At 43.0% G+C, this 13,524-nt stretch overlaps 1 pseudogene; it reads left to right on the top strand.

The window, feature by feature from the left end:
- The first annotated feature begins 5,495 nt into the window (after positions 1-5,495).
- Positions 5,496-6,226, top strand: LOC113623625 (eukaryotic translation initiation factor 2A pseudogene; annotated as a pseudogene).
- Positions 6,227-13,524: the final 7,298 nt, after the last annotated feature.

The following is a 13,524-nucleotide window of genomic DNA, read 5'->3' as shown; positions in this document are numbered from 1 at the left end:
GGAGATGCATAATAGAATATCCAAGTTAGAGAGACCAAGGCACCCGGAAGAGAAATAAAATTTTACCTGACTAGATCAACAAACTAAGAAAAGAAAAAAAATCACGACTAAGTACAAAAGTTGTAAACAAAATGGAAGAAATGAATAGCTCAGTATCTATATTTGAAATCAATGTGAATGGGCTGAATCCAAATGTAAAGACATTCAGATAGTATAAAATTAAAATTGAGCCATAAACCGTCTAGAAAAAACCTAAACATTAAAAACAAAATAATTGAGGACTTCCAGTTCTACAGTGACGGAGTAAATATACTTATTCCTATTCCTCCTCCTGAGTACAGCTAAAAAGCTGGACATTAGGGCTTCCCTGGTGGCGCAGTGGTTGAGAGTCCGCCTGCCGATGCAGGGAACACGGGTTCGTGCCCTGGTCCGGGAAGATCCCACATGCCGCGGAGCGGCTGGGCCCGTGAGCCATGGCCGCTAAGCCTGCGCGTCCGGAGCCTGTGCTCCGCAACGGGAGAGGCCACAACAGTGAAAGGACCGCGTACCGCAAAAAAAAAAAGCTGGACATTATAAAACAAATCAAGAAAGCTGAAAAACAGAGAGAAAAAGGCAGCCTGGCTAGGGACTTCAGAACCCAAACCATGGTACGGTGGTGATTTCCCTGGGTTTTCTTTTGGATTCACCTATTCTAGACTGGGTGCTGGAGAAGATAGCGAGCTGGAAATGCCAATAGGTACAAAAAAAAGGCCCCACCAAGAAAAGCTATTTTTTTTATAGCCAAAGGGCCAGAATGGGGGGTAGCATCACAAGACAGAAAAGTTTTTGAAAATAACCATTTTAATCCAGCCAGACACCACAGAAAAAACTGCAGCCCCACGTTCCTCCCCACCAGCACAGGCAAACACTTCCACTCCCATTGGGGTGTAATAAGGCTCCCTGCAAACCCCGCCAGCCCTCCTCAAGATGGTGGCAAAGTAAACTAAGTAGGGAGCCTGGAATTCCATCCTCGCTAAACAATAATGAGCTCCTTCCCACTCCCCAGAGTCAGTGGACACCACGTCAGAGCCTGGACTTTAATGCCCACCCGGCAGTAATGGGGCAGCCTTCCCACTCACGGCTGGGACGGTGTCAGAGGATGCCTGCAAAAACACAAGATTTAATGAATATCCAGGTTCTCATAACATAATAGCTGAAGTGTCTAGGATTCAATTACATATACAGTTAAATATATATATACCTGCGTGTGTGTGTGTGTGTGTGTGTGTGTGTGTGTGTATACATGCTTAAAAATATACGAGAAAGTTGGTTCTGTAATATCAACGGTGATTATCTTAAATAGTGGGAATTCAGGTGAGGCTCACTTCTTCATAGAAAACAGAACGAGATCACTTTCTCGTTGTTCCTGTGTCCTCTGGGCAGTCATTCCCGGGAAGTGATGTCTGCAGTTGTTCCACAGGCCCTTGGGAGGGCAGGGGGACGCTCTGGGGACAGGTGAACACACTCTTCTGTCATGGCCACTTGAACAGCACTGAACTTGACACTGAGAATTGTCCCTGAGAAATGACGTGTTTTATTTTCCCTCATTGGGGGCCATGCCAGCGGCATTCATGCTGCACTTGCTAAATACCTCGAAGGCAGGCTGGGGCTGCAGCCAAGCCAGGCAAATGGCTGGCTGGGTGCCAGTCTCCCCAGGGGTGTTCTTGGAACCTCTGGCTGAATCCTCAGAACCTGGTATCCCCTGTGGCCCAGACCAGGCAGGCAAGACTCTCCTCCCAATTGCTGTACCGGAACAGGCCAGGGGTTATGCAGAGGCAGAGAGAAAGAAGCCAGGGATAAGGTGGCTGAGATCGGTCCTTTTTAACATTAAAAGAAAATCCAATTGTTTTTCTGCAGGCCCTGAAGAAACGGGAAAAAACCCAGAGGACTTTACTGACACAATTAATACTTTACTTAAAAGTCGATAGTCAAGCCAATGTTTCTACATCAAACCAAGCTCGATGAAATGCAAATAGCCTGTAAAGAATCTACTGATTCTGTTGAGAGAACACAGTCAACGTAGTAAGCAGACTGGCTGCACAGCAGAAATGGAACCACCCTGGAAGGGCAATGGGGACTTGGAATGTGCTGGCAGAGGACTGGGGGTCAGTTTCCTGGAGCCGTAAACTATCAGGGCAATCAGAATCAGCCAGCCCCTCAGTAATCAGGAACTGGACCATCACACAGGGCAAAAATAAGACAGCACCTTTAAGAGAATATCCACCTAAAAGCCTGCATCCTGCGTTAGTATGGTGGTGATTTTTCTTCAAGGGGTGTGTATGAGTGTGTGTGCACATGCACTATTTGTGTATACATGTAACTTTTGTGACTCATTTTTTTCACTTCATAGATTTTGATCATCCTGCCTTCTGCATAGATATAGTTTAACTCATCCTGCCTCAACTGCCAAGCGAATTAGGAGTTCATTGCAGGGCTGAGTCACTGGGATGGAGTTTCCTGGTTTATGGTGTAGGCCAGAGTCAGCCAAGGTTCCCTGTGCCCCTGTCCACTGGGGCTCAGAGCCTGCAGGCACTTCCTCCTCCTCCACACACAGGCTGAGCAAAAGGAAGCTCGGCAGGCCATGAGCAGGGTCCCCAAAGTCTTTCCCTCTGACCCTGCTTTCTGTGTGATCCCCAGCGCTCCCAGCCCTGACGCTCTCAGTTGAGTGAATTACAGGCTCTCTGCAGAAGCCCATGCCTTCCCCCTCAGATATGAATCCTAAATATCTGGATATCACTGGCTCCAATGCCATCAGCCTCCTATCCTCCAAAACTTCCTTGATGTCTCAGGACCATTTATGGTATCATTTTCAGTCTTCCAACTGCTTTACAGACATTTTTCAATTTCTCCATTTCCAAGATAAGCACAGGGACCCAACTTACTAATGTGAAACTGGAAAAGGTGCATTCTCAAAGCACCATGGGAAGACAGAAGAGCTTGTTCAAGAGCTCAGACTCATGGAAGAGCATGATGTAGCCAGAGAATCTTAAGAATGTGGGTAGTGGAAAGAGCAAAGGACAGTGGGAAGGTTCATTCAATAAGCATTTATAGAGTGCAAGGTTTCTGCAAAGTGGCAGGGGACGAAATGAAAGGGACAACCAAGTGCCAGAAAGTATAGGACTTTGCGAGATCCACGTGACATTTCTTCTGTGGTGTGAGGGTCTTCTGGAGTTACCGTTGTCACATGATGGTCAATGTCCCTAACCAGACCCTGTAGCACCACTGGCAGCAGGTGTCATGCTGGTCCAGCTTCACAGAGCAGGAGGGGCAGCCACAGAGGCGAAGCCCTTGGCCAGAAGAAAGCTCAAATAGTGCAAAAGTTCCACTAAAACCCAATTTTTTTAATTTTTAAATTTTTTAAAATTTTTTCTTCCAGTTTTATTGAGGTATGATTGACATACAGCACAGGATGGGTTTAAGGTGTACAGCAGAATGATTTCACTTACATACATCATGAAATGATCACAATACATTTAGTGAACATCTATCACCTCCTATAGATACAAAAGAAAAGAAAAAGAAAAATATATATTTTCCTTGTGATGAGAACTCTTATGATTTGCTCCCTTAACAGCTCTCATATATAACATACAGCAGTATTAATTATATTAATCATGTTGTATATTATATCCCTAGTATTTATTTATCTTATAACTAGAAGTTTGTACCTTTTGGCCACCTTTGTCGTTATACAAAGATATTACGTTACTATTGATTGTAATCCCCACACTGTACATTTCATCCCTGGGACTCATCAGTAAAACTCAATTTTTAAATAAAGTTATGGGATCGGAAATCCAAACAGTGAGCACTTAAGAGCAAGGATATATAAAACAAGAAAGTGCTGCACTCGGCACTTTTTTGGATGGGTGAGAATTATGGCCATTGTGCTTTTAGTGTCTGGGAAGGAGATTTTCCCATATGCTCTTTCAAACACACACACACACACACACACACATTTTAACACTCTTGATTTTTCAGATGTTCCAAAATTTTAAACAAATGAGTTACTTGGATGGAGATGTGGAGTGTGCCAGTTTTCACCAGCAACCAAAAGAACCAAAAGTATGAACATGCAAGGCAGCTTCAGGACACAAACCAGGAGTCTGACCCTTGGTGGAAAGAGTGGGTCCCCCTCAGAGCCAGGCACTGGGAGGACAGACATGTGAAGAAGTGTTCCCACATAGGAGCCTTGCTTCACTGATTGGACAGAATACCTGGATATGGGATTGTGAATATCCACCTTTCCTGGTGCTCCCAGACAGATCCTTCCATGTACGAGTCCAGTGCCCAGCTGTGGGGAGAGGAAGCTCTGGAAAGTCAGGAGAGCATTCTTGTTTCCCATTTAGGCTGGTCTTTGGGACACGAGGGGTGGGAGTCAGACCTGGAGGGACATGTCCTACTTTACAGTCAGTTTTAGAAGGAGGCTTCTCCAAAGGAGGGTGAGGATGGCCAGGGTTAGAGACCAAGGTCCCTGGAAGGGAAGACAAAAGGTAAATCTGGAGGCAGGTCTTGGTGGTTGCTGTGATAAGTCCCCTTGCTTCATCTTCAAACCATTCCTATTGCCACTCGCCTTCCCCGGTTGACCATTTGACAAGCTTCCATGTGACTCTGGCCTGGCCTGAGACCTACTGATTCACAGAGATCCCCAACTGGAGAAAATGCACAGGAGTAGGAGACCTAGTCAGAGGGAAGACCAGGTCAGGGATTCGCTTTTATTTTAGTCTAAACCACAGACAAGGAAAATCAGAACTTTCTCTTATTCAGGGTCCCCCATCCACAGTCTCTTCTTTTCCAGTAAAAAAAAAAGCTGAGCTGGGAGATATTTCAGGATTCCACAGTCATGTCTTTCGCCAACGCACAATTCATTCTTGTCTTGGAAATGATCAAAGGAAACCTGCTCATAAACAACACTGCCATATGACCAGAACCAGGAGAAAGATTGGGGAAGAGGTGTTCTCATGCCCAGGGGCTGCTTCGCCATGCTTGGAGGGCATTTGCAGAAGAATGAACAATAGAAATATGTATTTGTCATTCATTCATCTATTTATTCTTCAATCAACAGCTATTTTCTGAGCATGTTGGGCACTGAGGGCAAGGGGGAAAGACAATTAATTCATTTAACAAATATATATTGACTACCTATTGCACATAATAATTGCGTAAATATTGTGTGTCATCACTTGGACTCCAATCACTCAAGGGGAGTGTTCCAGGGAGTAAAAGTGCACCTGTATTTGTTAGGTTATGTCTATACCCCAACTTTTGTGGACCTCATGCAGGTTTAGCCAACGATCATTCCTCTAAGGTTGATAAGGTTATGATGTTATGGAATAAAAAAGCAACTGCTGTGCTGTAATGGCTAGGACAGATTTGACAAGACAGGAACTTCCCGCTACAGGGAGCAAATGATGTGTTACCTGCAGCAAATGGAGGAAATGCTGTAATCTGTTCAATTACCAAAGCACAGCTCCACTTATGATGTAATTTGGAATTCTAGGTCTACTGAGTTTTATGCTCTTTATGGATTTATGCCTGCCAAAGAGATGATTTTCAGCTTGAAATGTGATCAGCGTTTGACTTTGGAACTGGCATTCGAATGTAGCTTACTTAGTCCTCATGGCCATATATTAACGCTAGCTAGATTTAAAAATATGAGGGACAAATGCAATCACGGGATATTTTTAAGTGCAACCCTATTTCTAAACCAGTAACCTCTGATCCTACATACTTTGCTTGGTGCCCAGGTGGGGAGCACATTTTTACTGCCATGCATGCTCCCAGCTTGTGCGTTAATAATGGGTACAAGTTTGGTATTATGCCAGCCCTGTCCTGGCAACCATTTTTGGATGGACTATTTCCAGCGAGAACAATAGCTCACCAAGCAGTTTTAAGGGAAGTACCCAATTAGGAACATAAATTCACAATGGTTGATAGATTCTCAGCTTTAAGAAAAAAAAACTAATCATCAGTTCCAAGCTGCCTGAGAAGAAACCACTCCAGAATAAGAAATCACAACCAGGAAATGATAAGCCATTATCAAAAGCAGTCCTTGAAAATCAAAGGAAATATGAGACTAAGAAGGCTGCAAAGCAGGAAATGACAAGAACCAAGATATGGCACCTACCCCTGCCCCACAGAGCACACCAAGGAACACTGTATCTCGGCTAACATCTGGAGACCGTGAGACAGATGAAAAATTCAGGATCCTAAAGAAGGCCCGCAAGCAACTGAACCCTGGAAGAGCAAGCAGCAACCGAAACATGGCTAGAAAACAATGACTTGGAGAAAACTTTAAAAGATACCACCCTTCTCCAGGTAGATTTGGAATTGGTTATGTTAAAGATTCAGAGACGGCAAGTTTTAGCATAAATCAGTGGAAACACATCCTGTGTATTAAACCCTGTAGAGCACTCTGAAGGTCGCCTGGCCACCATATACCCATACTTACTGCTCATCTATAATGCACCCATTTATCTAAGATTTGGCATATATGTGAAATTAGTTAATAATGTCCACTAAATGGACTTTTCCTACCTCTCAATACATGTTATAGAAAAGAGACGTGTCATATTTTAGATTCCACATATAAGCGATATCATATGGCATTTGTCTTTCTCTTTCTGACTTATTTCACTTAGTATGATAATCTCTAGGTCCATACATGTTGCTGCAAATGGCACTATTTCATTCTTTTTTATGGCTCAGTAATATTCCATTGTGTGTGTGTGTATATATATATATATATATATGGCATATGTATACACACACACACACACACACACACACATTCATCTGTCAATGGACATTTAGGTTTTCTCCATGTCTCGACTATTGTAAATGGTGCTGCTATGCTGCTATGAACACTGGGGTGCAAGTATCTTTTCAAATTACTGTTTTGTCTGGATATATGCCCAGGAGTGGGACTGCTGTGCTCATATGGCAACTGTACTTTCAATTTTTTGAGGAACCTCCGTATGGTTTTCCATAGTAGCTGCACCATTTTACATTCCCACCAACAGCATTGGAAGGTTCCCTTTTCTCCATACCCTCTCTAGCATTTGTTATCTGTAGACTTTTTAATCATGACCTAGCACAGGGAAATATAGTCAACATCCTGTGATAAACCACAATGAAAAAGAATGTATATATATGTATAACTGAATCACTTTGCTGTACAACAGAAATTAACACATTCTTAATCAACTATACTTGAATAAAATAAATTTTAAACAAGAATTATAAAATATAAAAAAAATTAAATTAAATAAGCCTTTGAGAAAATGCAAAGAAAGAAAAGAGATGTGAGTTTCTTAGCTAAGCTCAAGACATTGAAAGTCAAGTATCATTGTTATTCAGTATGATTTACCATCTAAGGATAAAGGCATCTTAAATTTAAATAAATGTAACCCATTAGATTGGTTAAAAGTAGTGCAAAACAAGCAAGGTGAACTAAAGTTTGTTTCTCTAACTTTAGAATGAATATTAGTTTTCTCCTGAACTTGTTGATCAGCATAAACTCAATAGAGTAATTCTGAAGAAAACTGAATTGCTTTATAGTGTACTTCCTTCAAGAATCTTTAAAGTTTTCATTTTTAAACCAAGACTCAGGCTTTGCTCTCTCCAGTGAGGAGCCTGAATATATGTGTACGTGTCATTCCTCCTCACAAAAAGGAATTGAGGCAATCTTTTTGGTGGTCTGGAATGGTCAGAGATGGCGCTGGACACAAAATTCTGGTGTGCGGGAACCCCCCCCCCATTTATTTGTGCATATGTACTTTGTGCCTCCCATGAGCTAAGCTTTGTCTAAACATAGTTGAGATATAATAAAAAGTTCCGTGTGGAGACTGTCAGGAAAGACATTAATAATATATGTTAAAGTTTCTAGCAGGTAAAAGAACTAAGAAACAAACACAAAAAAATGAGAACATGGAGAAAATAATACAATGTGGCAAGAAAGGGACCTCCAGAGAAACTGCTTTGAGAAACCAGAGGGAGGGCTCCCTTCAGCTCCTGACTGGGAATGACACTTGCGGAGGAAGCCAAGGAAGTCACGTTTCCTCCAGCTCCAAATTCATGGTGGTCTGGACACCGAGATGCTCTGCAGAAGCAGGGCTCCGTGAAGCACCCAGCAGAGGCAGGTGTTGGCTGAAATTTCTGGAGAGGATACTGTCTACCCTTAGAGTGGTAAGTCTTCCCTGGTTTTTCTCCATTTTCCGCTTTTATATTGAATGCAAATTTGAGTTGTTTGCACTGTTGCAGGGCACAGGATTCATTTTTTGAACTTTATGTAGCTGATCCTACCACCCATGCTGTAACTCATGTGGAGAACTATGCTCCTTCCCTGTGTGGGTGACATGATGCTGTCCTCAAACTTTATAACGTGGAAAGCAAGCTGTGATGGGGGCGTGCGTTCCTGCTGTCGTGCTCTTTATTGCTGCATTGATGATGACCAGGGAAACAGGATGCTGATGCCACAGGACATCTTCCGACTGAGGTCACTGGGAAGTAAATGGTTACTTAGAGCAACAGCTGCTTGGAGAGGTGGGAATCTCTCCTGAAGGGAAAAGGCGATTCTCCTGGATGAAATAAAGGCTCTCAAGGCAAAATTTCTTGCCATTTTGCCCAAGGAGGGATAATAGAAATAAAGGGCTTGATTTCCTTCCTGTATATCTTAGTATAAGCCACCCAAGCCAGCAATGGCACTGGTTTCCCAGCACAGAACCTCTGATGAGGTGAGCCAGACACCACATGAAAAGCAAAGGGCAGCATCTACTGAAGGGAAACAGACCTTCCCTCCAGTCCTAGAGAAAGTGTTAGAATTCCTCCTTGCACTGCTGTAGCCCTATGACCCACATCCTTTCCTTAATTCTTTGGCAGGAGAAACTGCAGGAAAAGCCTTCACTTCCCTCAGCTCCTGGAAAACCATTTGGAGTCTGGTTCCTGTCATCCCTGCAGCAGGGTCCTTTCCCTGGGAGAACCTGATTAAGTAGCGCGACCGAGAGATTTATTCTCAGGCTTGAAACCAGAGATAAAGGAAGGGCCTGGGAAGGCAAAGGAGAAATAAGAATCATGTTGAACTTCACAGGTTCCATTTGTGGTTTGGGAGGGGGTTAGGGGGAGGGGAAAAAGAGAAAAGAAAGATGTTTCTGCCTTTGCTTCTGCTCTACTCCAGCTAGGAAAGCATACAGTGGTCCATCCTGTCCGACTCCTCACGTTGCCCGGTTGGTGGAGATGTGGTAGCACATTTGTCATTCATACTGTCTCAGATGAATGACAGATACGATCCCAGGCCTCAGGGAATCTGCTCTCTATCCATTCTATAATCAGAAGCTGTCATTTTGGTCACATACAGTTTATTGAGCCCTTTCACATTTGTTCACTCAAATCAGTTAACTGAGAGAAAACGTGGGCAAAGCACTGTGAGAGACTCTGGGCTCTAATAGTGAATAAGACGGGAATGGCTGTGTCCTCAGGGAGCTCCTAGCCTAGTGGGGAGACAGGCATGAAAAACGTTCATAAGTCAATGATAGTGAAGTAATTGTATGTTGTGATAAACGTTGTGAAGAAAACAAACAGAAGCTAAGATACGATATATGTTAAATATTGTATAAATGCAAATGGGTGCAATTCCTAAATTAAAAGGTAGAAGGGGAAATGGGATTGAGGGCGTTAAGCCCTGGATACAGTGTCATGTTTGGAGGGGATGAAAATGTTTTGGAACTGGCCGTCTGTGCTTGGAAGAACTTATATATTGAATAGTTTAGCGTAGGTTGGTGGAATGGGCCACCAACAATATTAGTGACCTTCAAATGCCAGGACGTGTAGTCCTTTCCTCTGAGTGGTTCAGTTGTTCCAGGGAAAGACCCTACAATCTCCCACGTTAGAGATGGAAGACTAAGGATGTCTCTAAATCAGTTAGCAACTAACTTAATTTTCCTTTTTCTTACCCAGTTTTGTTATTTGCCTGTCTCCAAATACAGAGTCTCTTTGTTCCAGTTTCTTTAGCAATAGAAATCTCAGGTGTACTCTTTGGGTGACAGAGGTGGCTGTATAAATTGTGGCACCAAGTGCAAAATGAAAATGTGAGTCCCCTTGTTTAAAAAGCTGGAAAAAAATGTTGTAAAAGTTCTTAAATATAAAGCTTTTCCCTTGTTCCATGATCTGAACTGTCCTAAAATCATTTAGAATTATGGATTCAAGTTTTTATTAGTTGTCATTAATTATTTTAAAAATTAATACTTATTTAGAATTAATAATTAACTATTTCTTTGGCTGACCACTACTCCCTATATTCCAAGTCTTCTTCAATTTAACGTGACAACAGTTTTGAAGATATTGCTCTATTGCTTTCAGAAATCCTCTTGCTTTTGAGAAATATAATTCCAATTTGATTCTTTTTCCTTTATAGAGAAATTACAATCTCTATTATTTTGCTTTATTAGACTTTAGGACACTCTTTTTCTGAAACATCACCACAATGTGTACATGTGGCTTGTCTGTTACATTCGTCCTACCTAACACCCAGTGGTCTGTTTGGATTTGAGGACTTATGTCTTCATTTCTGAAAATCTTGTCTTCTGTTATTTATTCCTCCCTTCAGTTCTGTTTTGTTATTTTTTTCCCCTTGCCAATTGAATTAGGCAGAATTTGGAACAATATGATAAGCCCTCTCTGTCTCACTATGCTCCTTTAATACTTTCCATTTTCTTATCTTTGGGGCTATATTTTGGAAGAATTCTTTGTTGACATCCTCCAGCTTACAAATTCAATTTTCAGCTACATTAATTCTGCTCTTTAACCCACTTTTTTATTTCATTGACCTTTTTTTCTTTTCTCCAGATGTCTAAGAGTTTTGAATTAATTTATTTAGAAAATGCTCTCAATCATTTTTGCATTATTATATCATTTGATAACATTAATTATACTTATTCTAAATTATACTTATTCTTGTTTTTTTTGTTTGTTTTGTTTTGTTTTGTTTGCTCGATAAAGACAAAAATTAACATCTTTATAACTCTGACATGAAAAATAATATATTCTTGTTTTGATGCTTTAAACTCTGCTTCCTGAGGCAATATCTTTTTCATGTAATTTGTAATTTCACTGTAGTTTCAAAGTAATTTGACATGTCCTTCTGATGAAGTTGATTTTCCTCCAGTGTTTGGAGGTTCTTGGTTGTGTGAACATCTTTGCATTTGTTTCCTTGACTGTGGAATAGATGGACATATATAACTTCTGAGTTAGGTTTGCCAGATAGATAGGTATAGATATATATATAGATAGATAGATAGGTGTAGATATGATATAGATAGATAGATATTGAATGAATGTCATCAGTCTTCCCAGGAAGGCAGTCTATTCTGGTATTTAAATATTCAATATTTCATGTGTTTTGGGTAGTGGACTAACCAGCAATGCCAATTACTAACTCTCTGACTTTGAGTAAATTATGTGTTTTCTCTGCTATTCAACTTTCTAATCAGAAAAATGGGTACAGCATAAGAATTAGGTGAGGATTAAGTGTAACCTTGCAAACCTGTACACTAGTGCCTGGCATATAGTAAACAGTAACACAAATGTTAACTGCTGTTTTAATTGGTTCAGATCAGAACCCAGGAGTGGAGAAACTGACACCCAAAGAAATGAGTCCCTTATGGTAGAACTGGTAATGTGATGATGGATGAAATATTTTGGTGAACAGGAAATGCCCCAGTGCCTTGCTCACTGTCCCCTCATTGAAACCTGCCACTCTACCTATGTCTCTTATCCTGAAATGTCAGGTGGGAGTAGCCCTGAGAAACACCACGCAGCCTCAGGCCTGGCAGGAGGAGAATCTATAATCACTGGGTGTTGCAGCTTTCTGATGAGAACAGGAACCCACAGCGTCCCTTGGGGTTTCCGTCGTCCAGGCTCATCTGTGTTTTTATTTTGATTTCCACTGGTAGATTTGAGGACAGCTGAGCATCTTCTTTCCTCCCAAGAACTAAGCAAGGCAAACTGTAGCCAAAATCAGCAGCTGTTGGTTTGCTTAATAGGGAAAATATCTCCCAGAGCTACCAAGGATACATGATAGAAGGGGATTGAAGAAGCTTGAGGTTCTTTTCCTGAGACATAAAGCAAATTTTAGTACAAAAAAATCACAATGCTCACTTCTACATGGGGACCTCTATGTGTTTTTCCAGAGGCACTGTCCAACCGTTTGCAGTGGGCTGCACTGGTCCCTAAATACATCCCCAGTTGTTTCTGCTTGTCTGTTCTTTCTGCATGGCCCCGAAGCTCCTTGGAGCTGAATTCCCAGGAAATCCTGCTTTCAGGAGAAGCCCCGCACCCAGCCAGGAGTTCATCCCTTTCTAGACTAGCCATCATCAATCTTGCCCCCCATGTCTAAAATCAAACTGTGAGTACAGACTTGGTGCCAATTTGTGGGCATTGGGTTTGCCCAAGTGTGGAGAAGGAGACACAGTGCTGAGAAGATGGGCTGGTTACCTTGGATGTTAATTAATGCTACCTGATAGCAGCCAGCTCCTCAGTTACAGTCCTGGCAAATGAGAAAACAAACTGGGGCAAGGTAAGCCATCCCCCGCCCGCCGGCCTCACATTCCAGTCCTGTTCTCTCCCCCGTGTTTAGGGCCCCACCGTAGAGCATTTAGTTAAGCCAAGTCGCCACCCCAGCCAGCACCACCCGGTGGCCTGGACATCCCCCTCCAGCTGAGCTGCTGAGAGGCAGGCTGACGGCGGGGCGGGAGCAGACTTCCAGCTCCCTGAGTGCTGGAAGGAGCGAAGGAGTCCAGCTGAGACCTCTTCTTCTTAAGTGCTTCCAGCCCAGTCTGTCTGGACAGAGCAGATCTGCAAACAGGAGTGAATACGGGTCAGAAGGGAAGGGACAGCCTCTGGAGCCGGGGCCAAGGCTGGAACATTGCCCTTCTAGACCAGCTTTTACCCGAGACTAGCCTGGCAGCAAATCAAGAACAAGATCCTGAACTGGGACTCTGGATGGAGCATCAGAGCTGAGCCACACACCAGGTCAGGCCAGCCTGACATATCGCTGCTCTGGCTGGATTCTGCTCTCCAGAGGCCAGCTTGTTCCCAGCCCACTATTGTGGGACTGTCCTTCCTGCTATACCTTCAACCCCTTTCCCGGAATTAGGTCTTATGCAGGTCTCTCTCCTCTTAGGGAAGGGCTTTTCTGACGATGGTCTGGGCTTTGCCTGGTGCCAGTGACTACTTCAGGATTTCAAATATCAATCAATATAATATCAATACAAAATTATATTAAGATATAAGTTTACAGGGTTTCCCTGGTGGTGCAGTGGTTGAGAGTCCGCCTGCTGATGCAGGGGACACGGGTTCGTGCCCCGGTCTGGGAAGATCCCACATGCCGCGGAGCGGCTGGGCCCGTGAGCCATGGCCACTGAGCCTGCGCGTCTGGAGCCTGTGCTCCGCAACGGGAGAGGCCACAACAGTGAGAGGCCCGCATACCGT

Source organism: Aethalodelphis obliquidens, unplaced genomic scaffold, assembly GCF_003676395.1.
Source record: "Aethalodelphis obliquidens isolate GAN/ISIS:26980383/991018 unplaced genomic scaffold, ASM367639v1 scaffold11, whole genome shotgun sequence".
NCBI lineage: Eukaryota > Metazoa > Chordata > Mammalia > Artiodactyla > Delphinidae > Aethalodelphis > Aethalodelphis obliquidens.
This window is presented reverse-complemented; position numbering and strand designations above follow the sequence as displayed.